This window comes from Pinus tabuliformis, chromosome 2_2, assembly GCF_031772625.1.
Source record: "Pinus tabuliformis cultivar Carrire ecotype Pingquan chromosome 2_2, CPIR1, whole genome shotgun sequence".
NCBI lineage: Eukaryota > Viridiplantae > Streptophyta > Pinopsida > Pinales > Pinaceae > Pinus > Pinus tabuliformis.
In genome coordinates, this window is record NC_142300.1 from 772,801,110 (window position 1) to 772,817,731 (window position 16,622).

General features: G+C 36.8%; 1 pseudogene; it reads right to left on the reverse strand.

Annotated features, from left to right (window-relative positions):
• Positions 1–1,649: 1,649 nt before the first annotated feature.
• On the reverse strand, positions 1,650–11,564 carry LOC149194971 (oligopeptide transporter 7-like; annotated as a pseudogene).
• Positions 11,565–16,622: the final 5,058 nt, after the last annotated feature.

The following is a 16,622-nucleotide window of genomic DNA, read 5'->3' on the forward strand; positions in this document are numbered from 1 at the left end:
GATCTAAAAGCAAATATCATCCAGAAAAACCAATAGTGTTTATATGCAACTCATAAACTACCATGATAACTTACAATACATGAAAACCTTTAGAATGAAAATATTTTATTGAAATCCTTCCTTAAAAAAAGACATTTTAGGAATCAAAATTTCCTAAGTGTTACCAAAACTAGCATTTGCAAAACCCTTCAAAACCTACATTCATGTAATCTTGGGCATATAATATATGTACCAAAAATATGAGCGAGAAGAATCAAATAAAATCAGAAGGAAGCAATGGCATAGAAAATCATATATTCATAACCATTTGCACTTTCGAATCATGATTGTCGTTTTCGTGACCATGACAGGGTGAGCATCTAGTGTTTAGATTGGTAGAAAATATGATTCTCCTCAGAATGTTGAGTCCAAAATTTTAGACAGCTAAACAACAATATGAATTAGAAAAGGAGTGTTCTTACTTATTCAAATTTCAAATTGCGATTGTAAGGTCAAATGAATGCATGTCCTTTGTATGATGTTTGATAATGGATTGATACATGGTAACATAGACACATATACATACATAACGTTGAATAATGGTATTAGTGTTGGGTTTGATAACTTATGGCACTTTAATAAATGGAATTTCTATCTATTCAAATATTGGTTGCATTTCCAAGTTGAAGTGGTTGGATGGGATGGTTGGAAGGTAGATCTCACACTCTTCCCATCAAACCACAAATAACTAAGTAATTCCCTTAGATTTAAAGTAAAATAGTAATTTCATTTCCAATGAACATAAATAAAAAGCTTGTAAATCCCTTATATCACACTCTCCTGTTATCCAAAAACCTTACCATTTTGTGGTAATATGGTGGTGAGGAATAGTAATTCTTCTCCACCACAATAATTTTATTTCCAATGAACAAAAATGAAAATCTTGCTTTTCAAAATATTAATCATTAATTTTAAAAACCATTAATCACACTATCTTGTTATCCAAAAACCTTACCATTTTGTTATCCAAAAACCAACCTTACCATTTTGTTATCCAAAAACCATACTATTTTGTTGTAATATGGTGGTGAAGAACGGTAATTCTTCTCCACCACACGTTCAATTCCAATAAATGAAATATTAACTTATTGCTATAAAGATAAAAAAGATAACCAAATATAAATAAATGCCCAAAAATAGAATTACGGCCTAATAAATTTGACTTCCTTTAAAACATAAAACAAAACGCTCTACGGAATTCAACGTCTCATTTTTAATAATAATAACAATAACTTCATTTAGCTAAACACTTAACTTCTTTTATATATATATAATGAAAACATAAAATGAAAAAATCGCTTCTAACGTAATTTCAATGCGTCTCATTTTTAATAATAATAACAATAACTTCATTTAGCTAAACACTTAACTTCTTATTTATATATATATAATGGTAAAACAATAACCATCTATGACGTAAAAATCTAATTATCATAAGATACAATTCCATTTTGTAACGTAACGTCACTTCTTCCAATGCAGAGACTGAAATAAAGAAAAGAAATGGGCTAATCCCTTCGAGTGAACAGGAACTATCAAAACAAAACATCAAATTACAAAGCAACAACATCTGCCACCCAACGGAAAAATCAGTTCCTGGAAAGCCTCGGCTATGGGCAACCTTTAGCTGCGGGACACTGTGCGAGGGGGCAACGGTCTATGTTTGCTTCCCTCCAATTCAATGAAATATTTTCAGATCCCAAGCAGAAGTAGAGAAGGACTCCCATGAACGCCAATCCTGCGTCCAATCCTGCAGACATCACATAATTGTGACGCTTCCCCCAGTCCTTCTGATATCTATAGAGTACAAAGCTGAAAATGAATCCCATGAGTATCCAGCTCGTATAATTCACTGCTCTAGCAGGGGGCATTACCCCTGTGCCTCAGATGAGAATAGGCATATTGATAAGCCTGATCCATTCTTTCTTAGGGTATGCCTTGTGAAACAACCACACTATGACTGGAGCTATTGCTCCTACTAAGAAAAACCAGCTGATTGCTCCATATTCACCAAGATTTCCAAAAATCTTCCTGGGTCCAACTAATCCCCTGTTGAAAATATAATTTCAACTGTGCAACAGTTGAGCCATGCGGCAGCATGAGGACAATAAACCGTGCGTTTCACCAAGGATAAAAAAAAATCGCTTCAAAATAAATTTGCAGGCTTAAAGATCCGCTTTAACCTCAACCGTCAGATCTAACCGATCAACGGTCTAGATCGTATTGGCAAATCGGCATATCGGCGGGTTGGAGCATCGGAGGCAGGTAGCGGCAGCGATATGAAATATCGCCGATGAGCGATCGCCGATATTGCATCGGCGAAGTCGCAGCGGAGGACTTACAAAGTGGTTTTGTTATTGTGCGATGAGTGATCGCCGATATCGCATCGGCACATCGCTATCGGCAATGTCATGGGGTCGGGACCTTTTAACATGAGTAATGTTGCGATGCGATGGAGCGGACCCGACAACATTATAAATAGTTTTTGATAAACTTACAAGTCCGCGCTCAGAGCATTTTCAATGTATTTTCGTTATATAACGAAATATGAAGAAAAGTAAAAGATCGGCGGATATTGCGATCGGCATATCGCAATCGGGGAAACCAATGGGGCATGGCTTTTCATATTTTGTGCGCTACCCGATGGATCGGACCCGATGGGTTTCCAAAGCCAAACTGCATAATGATTGAAATCCACCCAAAGGCAATTTTTGTGTTTTGCAGCACTTATGTATGTTTTCAAATATACGGAGAAACAGAGAATTGGCGCGGAGGCAGTTAAAGTGAGCATGGAACAGTACAGCGTAGCAGGCAGAAGCTTTCAATTTACAGCATGGCCGAGAAGGAAGCAGGTTGCGTTCAAGCTCCTGCACATTGAATTTCCAGCGACCAGAGTTAATGCTCTTTTCAGCCGAGGACAAGAAGGACAGCCTCGAGCAGTTCACAGCATGGGTCTCCATCCTCGTTCATTAATTTATTCAAGTTTTGTTTTTTGTTAAAAGTTGTTGTTGTAGTCTGTAGAGAGTGAGAGTGTGTGTAGAAGCGCAGCAGCGCAAGTGAATGAATGTTAGCAATACGCAGTAGCGTAGAATGTAATCAGAACTAAATGAATAGAGTAGCACTATGTTTTTTTGGTGAATCCCTCAGAGTGGAAGATGATGAATTTTGTATCAGTTTCTATTTAAATGAATATAAATCCCTTTTTATGTGTGTTTAATACTCTGTTCACAGCAATTTGTTAAAATCTTCCTTGTGCCAAGATCCTGGAGAGAAAAAGAAAAACAGAGCATTGTCTCTGTGTGATTTTATATTGTGTTTTTGGGATTTTGACAGAAAAATCCCCAATAGTGGTATCAGAGCAGGCTTAGGCTCTTTGAAAGTGTTCAAGAAGCTGAAGGGGGGAGTTTGTTGCAGCAGTGAATCTTCTCCAGCAGAGCGAAGTCTCAAGCAAAAGAATCCAAGGTATTTACCAGTGATTTTTAATACATAGTCAAGTATTGTAAGAATGGCTGGCACCAGCACCAGCAATAGTATGGGTATGCAGCTCCCATTATTTGATGGCAAAAATTATGATTATTGGGCAATAACAATGAAAGCATTGTTTGCTTCCCAAGACTTATGGGAAATAGTTGAGGATGGTTTTGAACTACCAGCAGATGAAAATGAGTTCAATGCTTTAACTCAGGGAGAGAAAGATTTGTTAAAGAGCCACAAGAAGAAGGACTCAAAAGCCCTTTTCTTCTTGTATCAGGCAGTGCATGGAAGCGTGTTTCCAAGGTTAGCAGCAGCTAAGACATCCAAAGATGCATGGCAAACTCTTAAAACAGCCTATCAAGGAATGGAGAGAGTGAAGACAACAAAGCTACAGTTGTTGAGGAAAGATTTTGAGAATCTGAACATGAAAGAGTCAGACAATATTGACTCATTCTTCACTCAAGTAATTGGCCTGGTCACACAAATAAGATCTCATGGAGAGACACTTGAAGACAGGAGGATTGTGGAGAAACTATTGAGGTGTTTACCCTCAAGGTTCCATGTGATTGTCACCACCATAGAAGAGACAAAGGATCTCTCAAACTTTTCAGTTGATGAGCTTCATGCATCACTGATTACACATGAACAGAGGTTGAGTAGAAATGAAAACTCATCTCCAGAGCAAGCCTTCAAGACCCAGATGTCCTTTGGAAGAGGAAGAGGTCAAGGCAGAGGAAATAAGAGAGGAAGAGGCAGAAGCCAAAACAGAGGTGGAAGGAACAGTCCAGCAAATGCTCAAGGAAGAGGTTGCAATCCAAATCAGAACCAAGGTCAAGGCAACAACCAACAAGGAGGACAACATCATGCTCAAGGACAAAGGTATGAAAAATCCAATGTCCAATGTTATTATTGTAAAAGTATAGGCATTATGCCAGTGAATGTAGGAAGAAGCAGCATGATGTGAGTAATAGATCAAATGCAAATATTACTAGAGAAAATGTCAGCCAAGATAATGTGTTGTTAGCTTGTAATATGGCTGAAACAAATAGTGAAGATATATGGTTTCTAGATTCCGTTTGTAGCAACCATATGATAGGGAACTTAGCTCTGTTTTTTGCTTTAGATCAAAGTGTGAAGTCACAAGTCACACTTCGGACTGATAGCAAAATTTCTGTTATGGGTAAAGGAGAAGTTAAAATATTTACAAAGCAAGGTGAAAAGAAAACCATAGCAGATGTCTATTATGTTCCTGGAATGAGATGTAACCTCTTGAGTATTGGACAGCTTGTTCAAAAAGGTTACAATGTTTTCTTTGAGAATGATGTATGCACAATCATGGATATAGCACCCAGCAAAAGATGCATTGCTGAAGTGAAGATGACAAGGAACAGGATGTTCCTTCTTAGACTAAGAGCAGATCTAAAAAATAAAGAAGAAATTGCAGCAGTCACCCAAGAGGCTTTCCAAAGCGTGCCAAAGGATGAAAATTGGTTGTGGCATTTGAGATTTGGACATCTCAACTTTGGAGGTCTTAACTTGTTGAGTAGAAAAGGAATGGTAAGAGGATTACCGTTGATAGAGAAACCAAACAGCCTTTGTGAAGGTTGCATATTGGGAAAACAACACAGAGAAAGTTTTCCAAGCGGGAAAAGCATAAGGGCAAAAGCACCCTTAGAAATTGTCCACTCAGATTTATGTGGACCGATGCAAAGTTCATCTTTAGCTAGCAGCCAATATTTCCTAACATTCATTGATGACTTTACAAGAAAAACTTGGGTATATTTCCTTAAAAACAAAAGTGAAGTGTTTGAGAAATTCCAAAATTTCAAGGCATTTGTGGAAAACCAAAGCGGGCTGCACATTAAAGTTTTGAGAACTGACAGAGGAGGTGAGTATATCTCCAAGGAATTCCTACGGTTTTGCAGAGAAAGTGGAATTCACAAGCAGTTTACAGCAAGGTACACCCCACAGCAAAATGCAGTTGCTGAAAGGAAGAACAGGACCATTATGGATATGGCAAGGAGCATGTTGAAGACAAAGCATTTGCCAAATGATTATTGGGCTGAAGCTGTAAATTGTGTTGTATATATTTTGAACAGGTGTCCTACAAAAGCTATGATGAACAAAGTGTCGGAAGAAGCATGGAGTGGGAGAAAGCAAGGAGTCACCCACATGAAAGTTTTTGGATGTGTGGCTTATGCACACATTCCAGATCAGCTAAGGAGGAAGTTGGACATCAAAGGGGAGAAATGTATCTTCATTGGATACAGTGAGGAATCCAAAGCTTACAGGCTGTATATCCCATCCACCAAGAAGTTTTTTGTCAGCAAAGATGTTCAGTTCATTGAAGAGGAATCTTGGGATGGAAGCATAGAGAAAACAGTGAATGTTAAAAACTGTTTGTCTCATGATGAAGATGATGAGGAGGTGGCTGAAATGCATCCCCAAACAACGGCGCCAACATAAGGACAGCAAGTGACACCCTTAAGGAGAAATGAAAGTGCTTCTCCAAGCACACCACAAGGAGGAGATTCAAGTGCATCTTCAAGCACTTGCACACCAAGTGAAAGAGGTAAGAAGTTCAGAAACTTAAGTGACATTTATAATGAAGGAATGAATTCCCTATTTGCCTTGTATTGTCATGTGAATGATCCTATTCATTTCGAAGATGCTATAAAAGACAAGAAATGGATAGAAGCTATGGATGAGGAGATGAATGCCATAGAAAGAAACAAGACATGGGATTTGGTTGAGCTACCAAAAGGTAAAGAAGTTATTGGAGTCAAATGGGTCTATAAGACCAAATGCAATGCTGAAGGCAAAATTGAAAGGCACAAGGCAGGGCTTGTTGTCAAGGGATACAAGCAGCAGTATGGGAGAGATTATGAGGAGACTTTCGCACTGGTTACAAGAATGGAAACCGTGAGAGCAGTGTTGTCCATAGCAGCACAAAACAAATGGAAAGTCTACCAAATGGACGTGAAATCAGCATTCCTAAATGGAGTGTTAAAGGAAGATGTCTACATTGAGCAGTCTCTAGGGTATGAGAAGAAAGGCCAAGAACACAAGGTTTGCAGATTGAAGAAAGCACTTTATGGGCTGAAGCAAGCGCCAAGAGCGTGGTACAGTAGAATAGATTCCTATCTACTGGAAAGTGAATTTGACAAGTGTGAAGGAGAACCCACAATCTACATCAAAGAAAAGGATGGTAAAATTTTAATTGTAGTCTTGTATGTTGATGATGTAATTTTTACAGGTAATGATGACTACCTCATTGAAAATTTTAAATCAGTCATGAAAGAAGAATTTGAGATGACTGACATGGGTTTGTTGAGATACTTCTTAGGAATAGAAGTAGATCAAAATGAAAAAGGAATTTTTATCACTCAAGCAAGATATGTAAATGAAGTATTGGAAAGATTCCACATGCAAAGCAACAATCACTCCCACGGTAATGGGATTAAAACTCAGCAGAGAGGACAGCAACAAGGATTTTGATCCTAGTTTGTACAAGAGTATTGTTGGCAGCCTTATGTATTTAACAGCTACCAGGCCTGACATTATGTATGCTGTTAGTTTAATTTCCAGATTCATGGAGAGGCCAAAAGAGGCACATTGGCAGGCAGCAAAGAGAATTCTGAGGTATGTCAAAGGTACAAAAAGATTTGGCATCTTATATACTTTTTCAGAAAGCTCAGATTTAGTTGGATATACTGATAGCGACTGGGCTGGAAGTGTGGATGATCGGAAAAGCACTTCCGGTTATGTATTTCATATGGGTTCAGGAGCCATTTCATGGGCTTCCATGAAACAGCCAATTGTGGCATTGTCTACAACAGAAGCAGAGTACGTGGCAGCTACAGCAGCGGCATGTCAAGTGGTGTGGATGAGAAGAATGTTGAGGAGCTTAGGCCAAGAGCAGGCAAGAGCGACAATGATTTTTTGTGACAATAGCTCAGCTATTGCATTGTCCAAGAATTCTGTGTTTCACAAACGAACGAAACACATTGATACAAGGTTTCATTATATCAGAGAATTGGTAAGCAATGGAGAAATTAGTTTGCAACATTGCAGGACTCAGGAACAAGTAGCAGATATTTTGACAAAGCCTTTGGATCAGAAAAGCTTTGAATTTTTGAGGAAGTGTTTGGGTATGATTGAATGCCCAACAGTTGAAATTAAAGGGGAGTGTTGAAAATATAATTTCAACTGTGCAACAGTTGAGCCATGCGGCAACATGAGGACAATAAACCGTGCTTTTCACCAAGGATAAAAAAAAATCGCTTCAAAATAAATTTGCAGGCTTAAAGATCTGCTTTAACCTCAGCCGTCAGATCTAACCGATCAACGGTCTAGATTGTATCGGCGTATCGGCAAATCGGCATATCGGCGGGTTGGAGCATCGGAGGCAGGCAGCGGCAGCGATATGAAATATCGCTGATATTGCATCGGCGAAGTCGCAGCGGAGGACTTACAAAGTGGTTTTGTTATTGTGCGATGAGTGATCGCCGATATCGCATCGGCACATCGCTATCGGCAATGTCATGGGGTCGGGACCTTTTAACATGAGTAATGTTGCAATGCGATGGAGCGGACCCGACAACATTATAAATAGTTTTTGATAAACTTACAAGTCCGCGCTCAGAGCATTTTCAATATATTTTCGTTATATAACGAAATATGAAGAAAAGTAAAGGATCGGCGAATATTGCGATCGGCATATCGCAATCGGGGAAACCAATGGGGCATGGCTTTTCATATTTTGTGCGCTACCCAATGGATCGGACCCGATGGGTTTCCAAAGCCAAACTGCATAATGATTGAAATCCACCCAAAGGCAATTTTTGTGTTTTGCAGCACTTATGTATGTTTTCAAATATACAGAGAAACAAAGAATTGGCGCGGAGGCAGTTAAAGTGAGCATGGAACAATACAGCATAGCAGGCAGAAGCTTTCAATTTACAACATGGCCGAGAAGGAAACAGGTTGCGTTCAAGCTCCTGCACATTGAATTTCCAGCGACCACAGTTAATGCTCTTTTCAGCCGAGGACAAGAAGAACAGCCTCGAGCAGTTCACAGCATGGGTCTCCATCCTCGTTCATTAATTTATTCAAGTTTTGTTTTTTGTTAAAAGTTGTTGTTGTAGTCTGTAGAGAGTGAGAGTGTGTGTAGAAGCGCAACAGCGCAAGTGAATGAATGTTAGCAATACGCAGTAGCGTAGAATGTAATCAAAACTGAATGAATAGAGTAGCACTATGTTTTTTTGGTGAATCCCTCAGAGTGGAAGAGGATGAATTTTGTATCAGTTTCTATTTAAATGAATATAAATCCCTTTGTATGTGTGTTTAATACTCTGTTCACAGCAATTTGTTAAAAGCTTCCCTGTGCCAAGATCCTGGAGATAAAAAGAAAAACAGAGCATTGTCTCTCTGTGATTTTATATTGTGTTTTTGGGATTTTGACAAAAAAATCCCCAATAATCCCCATATTACAGAAGCGGAGTAGAAGACGTGATCGCCTGGACATGTCCATGGGCTGTCAGAGGGCAATACAACAGTGTCGCAGATATGGGGAATGGAATGCATAATCCACCATGCTTTGCTTAAGTACACAATCCCTGAAATAACTGTGCCCACAATCTGCAACAAGGATTATAAATCACTTCCAGCACGCCAATTGAAGTAAAAGTTACAAGAAAGAAATAATGTCTGTAAACTTGTAGTAAACATAGATTTTTAGTTAATCTTGTAATAAATATAAATTTGATCGAATTTTCGAAAATTCTATTTTAGGTTGATGAAACTTCTACTCTCTGCCCTGCCAAGGTATGCTTGGTACAAAATTAAATAGTTCCATGTTAAATACCTGTACCCAGAACATTGCTCTAGGAGGGATTTTCATATAATGACCTAGTTTAAAATCCGCAAAGAATCACAAGGCTTGTCCGATGCTTATATATCCATACGTTTTGAAGCAAACGCTTGAAACTGGTCTGCCTGGACAAACATAACCTATGATGTACTCCGTTATGATGTTCAGACCTGGCGCCTACCATGACCAACGCAATCCAAGATTTAGTTTGACGGAAGACCTATGATATAGTATACTCGACATGGTTTTGCATGACGAAACAAAAGTCAATTTGCATGAATGATGCATAGACCTTCCTGATTGGTAGTTGCAGCGATAACACCAATGGGTAATGTGAAGAAGGCGGCAATGCCACATGCCAGTATTACTCCCCACCATCGCAATTGAAGCTGTTCACTGTAATATTCGCATGTAAAAATCGCTAAAGCTATAGTGCGACGAGAATTCCAGTGAACCATATTTCTGGAACTTGCTTGTACTTTCTCGTTAGTCTGGTGTGCACATCCAATATCTGAACTCTGAAAGCAGACAGGCTAGGCCTCCAAATATCCCTGCAACAAATTATAACCCATTATTGTCATTCTGAATGTTTTTCCATCCATGGAATCTTGATGAATATAGGGGTTGATAACATACCTTCCATGAAACATGAGGACGTGAACCAGTGTGGCACTTAATGCAGCGAACCCAACGGCATAGGTAAAAGCAAAGAATGCGGTAAGATGTATTGGTCCATTCTTCTCATAAACCTCGCGGTCGAGATGGAAGTTTCAATCAACGATTCCGGCGATGTCGTATCGTTGGCCAGTGGAGGTGAAGAGGGTGTCAGAAAAGATTGGGAATGTCTTTGCATGATACAAGTTGAGCCAATATGTTAATGGCGTTATCACATACATTACAAGAAGAAATTCGACTGCAGTGTTGGCTATTGAAAACCAGGGAGTAGCAAGAGGGCTTCCCAGGTAAGAAGAAATGGTGGACCAATCTATCCCTAGGCAGCCAATGCCAAGGCCATATAGTCCTGAACCCAATTGATGTGCAAAAACAGAGTGTGGAAAGGCCCAGCAGATCTATGACAGGGATGTCACCATGGGAAATAGATAGCCGGGGATTACATAATAGGCAAAACTACATGAAATGACTGTCATGAAAAACTCGTTTCGTGTAAGGCCTCCTTTGGGCCTCTCCTCCTTCTCATGAAGAGCTCTGCAATCAACAAAATTGAAACAAAATAACGCTTCTCGTTCATATGTTAATGCACGCTTATATTAATCAAATATCTCAAAACACCTATATATATTTTCATCCAATCATATGAAATGTGACTCCTTGCCTGAACAGAGAAACCTGAACAAGGTTTGAAGACCACCACATGGTAGGAGTTTCCACTAGATATTTTCTGAAGGCCCCTGCCCATCCATACCCCAATATCTGCATATCTAAAACAGTAAAAAAGTTTGCAGACAACAACAAGTCTCAGGGAATTTAACGAACCTTTCGAGCAGAAATGGTCAAAACCTAACCTGGGTTGTCATGACAACGAGTAAAGAAACGAAAAAGGTCAGCTTCCTCTGGTAGAAAATTTTGACAATATCGACAATGCCAATTGCGTATCCTGACCCTGCATTGGCAAAGATTGTGATGAGAACATGCTCCTTTGTATTAAATGGCCCCGGATCCAGCGAGAACTCCCCTGTGCTGCCTGCAATGAACTTTTTGTTGGTTATGGTTGCTGCCATTAGCCAGCCAAGAGGGAGGACTGCAATCTGAGCAGCGATTGAACTAATGGAGAGGGGTTCCGTTCTGTACCCAAAAAACTGATTTAGAAACGATAGGATAGCGCAAGACAAAATTCCGAGAACCCACATCCTGAAAGTTAGGCCGGGAATGGTTGGATCGTCCGTTGTAAGCACAGTGAGAGCAACCTGCTCGATCGTGGACTGGTCATCGAAATCTTCTTTGTTCTCAGTGAATGATATATGTTCCTCATCTCCATCGTTTCTGCTGCGGGACGATATATCTGCAAGAACAACCATTACAAAACTCCAATAAGCTTTCCATTGCTAAAATGCAGAAAATGTAATCACAGAGTCGCCACTTGAGGAATCAACGCCAACGCCAAACCAACAGAAAGAGAATGCTACGTACCATGTGAGGTGGGAATATATGCATTCCTCATCTCTACTTGTCTGCAATTTTCATTTTCAATTTCTACTTGTCTGCGGCACTCGGTTATTTCCTGTACCCTCGAGACGATTTGGCCGTGGATTTGAGAGGCGGAAGAGATGATACTTAAGTAGTGGCTCCAGCCATGAGAATTGCAAACATATATGATCCTGTGAGCTTAATATTTCATAGGATTTACATTTTTATTTATTATTTATTTTAAGAACATCAATCTGCATCCTATCAATCAATTGTAATTAATATAATCTAAAATTTAAAATTATAAAATTGAAATATAATCCTGGTACTATGTGAAAGCTAAAAAATGATATTGGGTACCATTTTTCTTAAACATTTTAAATTATTTTTCAAAAACATTTTTAATTATTTTATTTCTTCTTGTATGATAAACATTTTTTATTAACTCCTAAAAAATGTATACTCAATGCGTTTCTAGACTCACTTTAATCACATTAACTCAATCAGATTTGTTAGTCAGGAGAGCTAAGCAAAACCGGAGAACAACCTATCAAGCTTCACAAAATAACAAAAAAATTAATGACAAGAGGTCTAAAAATCAGAGAGAGAATGAGAAGACAACTAGTATAAAAAAATTAATGACAAGAGATTAAAAAACTGTGAGAGAACGAGAAATCTAAAAGACGGAGAGAATGAGAAGACAACTAGCATCCATTAAGGGGCATGAGGAAAGTGAGGTGCATGACCTCAGTGCATCTAGAGGGTGATGATCACCATGAGTATGGAAATCCACATTAGCTAAATACCCTTCCATCTAGTCTAGGCAATAGTTGATGTGTTGTTAGCTGGTTTTCATATATTCCAAATGGTATAATATATTCCACTAGTTTTGTTGTAGGCCATTGAGGAAGGAAATGACTTTCTTACGGTCATCATGCTTTTGTTGTTGCATTTCCTCCAACATTGCTACGATACACGTCATCTAAGAGTCTAAATTTTTCACAGTAGCATGCTAGTCCATAAATCCTCGTGAAGGGGCTCACACTTGAGCCAATTCCCGATCAACTTCTACCCTTCCAACCTCATCATCAATCGCCACTCTTCTTTATCCACCCTGTGCCACCTATTGGCCACATGGCCTCATCCCTCCCCAAAACCTACCACATTGCCTTAGTATTATTGCACGTGCACTAGGCCATCGAACCAAAAACCCTGTTGGAGCACAAACATAGGACTCCCTCCCTCGAACCCTAGGCCATCTATGGCAAATGGAAGAACTAACAATAGTACTCCTAGTTCTGATCTACAACTCCACCACCACCCTTCGGCTACTGTAGTTATCTCAACTACCCAAGGGTTGCATTTTGCATGTCCGTGAAACCCTGTTGACACTAAATTTCCAAGACTCACTACACGATACACAAAAATTACAAAAAATGGGAACTTGGGCAAAATATCACCCAATTCACCACACTCCACTAGAGAACAAATGATGTCTCACTCCAATAGACTGCTCCCGGTAGTGAAACATGAACAAAATGTATAGATACCCTAAACCACACTACGGGAATTACTTGCATTCATTCGCATGTGACAGAGTTGTTCACCACGAACAACACCGCGTTGCCCAAATACATAGAGAACTCTAGATATTTCTAGCCCCCAAATCCCACATTGTGCATAAGGATTTTCAACAAAGGCACACTGAGAGCCCTATCTTCTAACTGCAATAATCTCAAGCAAAGGTACTAGTAGATCGATCGTACACAGATTGGATGCGTGTGCATAGTTAATGTCATTTATGCCATTTCCTCAATCTCCTATACCACAAAACCACCAAAAATGAAATGAGACAATCCTCTAGAAGTTATATGCCTAAGCCTGCCTCGAAATGCCTCTAGATTACCCTTTCCAAGACCCTTTTGTTTCACAACTTAGCATAAGGAAATGTCTCTGCTCGTCCCATGAGCGCTCGTGTTACTTTTGATCCTCCACCCATAAAGATTTTTATTATTTATTTTATTTATATTCATAAATACTTATTTATTTATGGTCTATGTAGAAATAATAGAGCACAAAGTGGAATTGAGAATGAATTTGATTAGTGAATATTGATTTGAGAATCAATAAATAAAGAAACTAAGTTGAACTTACTTGTACATGCAATATCTTAAAGCTAACTTAAGCTAAGTTTTCTTTATGTTTTGTTAATGTGCACATGCACCACATGCAAGCACTAGAGTTAATTAAAAAAGACAAGTGCACACCACATGTAAACACTCAAATTAACTAACAAAAACCAAATATACATCACATGCAAGAACTAGAGTTGAACTGAAACCTATACTCACTTTTCTCATATTTTAACATCAATAGTGACAATTTACTTCAAAACCAACAAAGTGATAGTAATGTAGTTGCTTGAGCCATGCAAATTTCACACCTAAATCATGAATTAAACTTGATTTTTATAGCAATCTTTTTTATATTATTTATTTTATTTAGATCATGAAGTAAAAAAAAAAATTCAATGTTAATAAAATTTAAGAGATTCCATACCTAATCTTAATTTTAAAATTAAAAAATAATCTTAATACCCTTAATCTAATACAAAAGTTAATGTAAAATACATTTTTTTTTAACAACAATTTTTTCCTTATCGTTTATTTTATTCATTCTCATACATACATAAATGAAATTTTCGTTTATTTATGGTTTCCGGTGTATTTGGATACTCTCTTCTTTCGAGTTTTAGTTAGGGAAGCAATGATGGGCAGTTGGTTTCGGATATGAAAGATGTTAGTTATGTAGTGATTTTATTCATTCAAATCAAATTGTCTTTAGTGAGAATTTTTTGAAGTTTTTAAGGGGTTTTATGGTGTTGAATTTATATATAGTCGACAAACCAATTTACATAATACAAATCAAGCTTTCACCTCAAATTTTTCTGCGAGAAAATTCCAAAAATCACACTAAAGACAACTCCCATGCTAATGGCACACATAGATGATGTGCTGAATGTTTTTTTATTAAAACATATTTTCTTTCTGTTAGAAAGATAAATAGAGTCTAGTATATTATGGATGGCATAAAAATATAATATAACTTTTTTATAAGTTTCGTATATAATTTTAATTTTAAAATTAAAACTTAACCATAATATATGATACCATAATATATGATTATATAATATATGATACCATAATATATGATTATATTGGGTATGATAAAAAAATTATATAATTAGAAAATTGAATAACTTTCCTACATCATTTTAATTTTAAAATTGAACCTTAATCATAGTATATGACTATATGATATAGGAAATTGTATTAGGGGTTAGGTGTAGCATTTTATATTCTTTATTTATATTTTATTATTTATTTTATCTATTTTTATATTTATATTTAAAAAAAATCATTTATCAATTATTGTAAAGTCTAATAATTATTATATTTATATTTATATTTTTTTTGGTTAGTTTAAGGGAAATTTAAATCTTAAATTTTATCATTTATATAGTAGTTATCATAGTTAATTAAAAGATACTCAATAGATTAATTTTTTATATTTTATTTAATATTTCTAATTGTTCAAGTATAGTCTAACCAAATTAACTTTAAATAAAAAATATTTATAAAAATTTGAAATAAAATTAAAAAAAATTAAAAAATATTTAAAATTTTAAATATATAAATATGTAAAAAGTTAAATTTATATTAAAATTTTATATATTTATAAATGTAAAAATAGATATTGAAAATTAGAAATACTTAAATACAGAAAACAAAATTAGAGATATTTTAGTAAAAATATAGAATTTGAGGACAAAAATTTTCAAAAAAAATTAAACGGTCAGTAACTCCTAAAGAGTTAATTTTCATTTGAAGATGTTCAAAGATAACCTGCCCATAACAAATATAATCATAATATATTTGATGAATGTTAACGTTCAGTCTTAATAAATGTAAAATGTTTATTAAGCTCCAAGTCTAAGGCCTGACAATCGAGTTGACTTCTTGCCCTTCCCTTTCATATCTCGTTTCGTTGAGATTCCTTAACCTACAACTAATATTCTTCAAGTCTGACTTGAGGGGTAGTCTGATACCATTCGGTGATTTAGCTTTAATTTTTTTCAAGACCCGTGCAAGCTAAAGATAATGATGATGGCTGTTTTTTTTAGGTTTTGTTTTGTATTTCATATAGATATGAAAATATGAAAAACAAACACGGCTTTCCTCCAGGGCGACTAGGCAGATTAAAAGACTTATATTACTTTGTGGCGCTTCCTTTTCCAAGTTCCCAGACATTTTAATGAATTGCTCCAACGTCTGAAAAATTTTAATTAACTACTATCGCACGTACTGAGTCAGTGACATAATATTAGGCATGTTTACGCACGTACTGAGTCAGTGACATAATATTAGGCATGTTTATGGAGTTACTAAAAATGCGTTGTTTCGTCTATTTGGTGGCAAATTTGTTACGAAGGTTAAAAATTTATAGTGTTTGAACGGTATTTTTATGGATTTAAATAGATTCAATGTAACTAAAATTTTTTGTATTTTAATAGTGTTTTTATGGGTTGAAATAGATTCAGAATTATCAAAAATACCATCAAAAATATCTAAGACATCCAAAATCTGGAAGCTTGACAGGGTAATATGAATTTACTTTTTATGGAAATTTTGCTGAATTTCTGAGATTTTCTAGTCAGATTTGAATCATTGTCAATAAAAATTTCTGGAATGTGATTTGTGTTTTTGTCTTTTTTTTCCTTTAATTTGACAATTGTGTTTTTGATGGTGGAAATAGATTCAACATCACTAAAAACCCCTACGGTACCCAAAAATCTTGAAACTTAACAGTTGTAACCCGATGTGCATGATATGTTGGTAGGGGCGGTCGGTTGCCACGCTCCCCACGAGGTTTCGATCCCGCTGCGCAGCAGTGTATTTGATGTAATGTGTTTGTTGTACAGAGGTATGTTGTAATATATATGTAACATGAGGTGTAATATATGTAACATGTGGCTTCTTCAGCGGGGATTCCCTTTCCCCCCTGAAAAAAAACCAAGGTTTCAAAAAAATAT